Source organism: Pteropus alecto, unplaced genomic scaffold (genome assembly GCF_000325575.1).
Source record: "Pteropus alecto unplaced genomic scaffold, ASM32557v1 scaffold270, whole genome shotgun sequence".
NCBI lineage: Eukaryota > Metazoa > Chordata > Mammalia > Chiroptera > Pteropodidae > Pteropus > Pteropus alecto.
In genome coordinates this window covers 1,726,969-1,728,371 of record NW_006430735.1, presented here as the reverse complement: position 1 = coordinate 1,728,371, position 1,403 = coordinate 1,726,969, and positions in this window count along the sequence as shown.

Sequence of the window (1,403 nt, the reverse complement as noted above, 5' to 3'; positions counted from 1 at the left end):
TCTCGAAACATCTTATTTTACTATATGTACAGTGTGAATATGCTGGAAAAGGGATGATTCATGTCCCAGGCAGGATGGAATGGGATGGCGTGAGATTTCATCATGTTACTCGGAATGGTGTGAAATTTAAAACTTATAAATTCTTCATTTCTGGAATTTTTCATATAATGTTTTTGACCATGGTTGACCTCAGATAATTAAAACCCAGGAAATGGGAAACCATGGATAAGGGCTGCGGGGGGAGGGGGCTATGTATAATAATGTGTACCTCATAGGAATATTGTAAGGGTTAAATATGTAAAGCACATAGAACAAATATTGACACACAGTAAGTGCTATTTGGGTGGTGGTTTTATTATAGTTTCTATTGTTATTACTATTACTAATTCTATATGACATATTTGGTAGAACTTCTAGCCTACGATTACCTTCAATAAATGTTAGGTATTATTATGAATTTTATTAATAGCAACTACATCACCTAACAGCTATTCTTTCCTTGTTCCTCTTATGTTTTCAGTCTCTCTATTATACTGTTATTAATAGTCCCAGTGTTACCTGACCAGGCAGAATAGAGGAAGGCAATGGTTCCAAAAGTGTATGCGGGTACCAGCAACGTTAGCACCAACTGGGAAACTCGTTAGAAATGTAAATTGTCAAGGCCCACCCTAAACCGACTGAATCAGATACTCTGGGGGATGGGACTGTAATCTGAATTGTAATGAGCCTCTCTAAGATTTTGCTAAAGCTAAAGAACTAGAGCAGTAGGGTAATCACCAGGCTTGGGCAGGAGTTAATGCAGGCTCAGTTCACATAACTTTCCTGTTAGCAAAAGCACACTGTTGACTAATTGAGCTTAATATCAACTAAAAGCTCTAAGTCTTTTTTACACACGTTGCTGCTAATCCCCATATTCCCCATCTAGTACTTGTACAGGATTCTTTTTGGACTGAAGTATAAGTCTTTACATTTATCCCTATTAAACTTAATCTTGTTAGATTCGGCCCATCGCTCCAGTCATGTTTGGGGAAATTTTAGTTCAGCTGGAATGAACCATGACAAAAAAGCAGGGCCCAGAGATTGAGGAGGGATGCTGCAAGGACAACATCCTTTTATATATTGGCTGAATACTGGCTGATGAGATTTGGGCTATGGTGGGCTTCTAATTAAACACTTGAGACCCAGGGAGAGAGGGTAATTTTATTTCATTTTCATTCAACTAACATTTATTGGGCACTTATCAAATTCCTAGCTGTGAACAAGTATAGGAGAGATCTAAATAGACCTCTTTTAATGTCAGATATAAGTGGAGATGAAGGGGTCATTTTTTTAGGGGAGTTGTTTGTTTTGTTTTTGTTTTTAACATGTGAAGTCCAATATAGCAACACTTACAAGACTCTCAA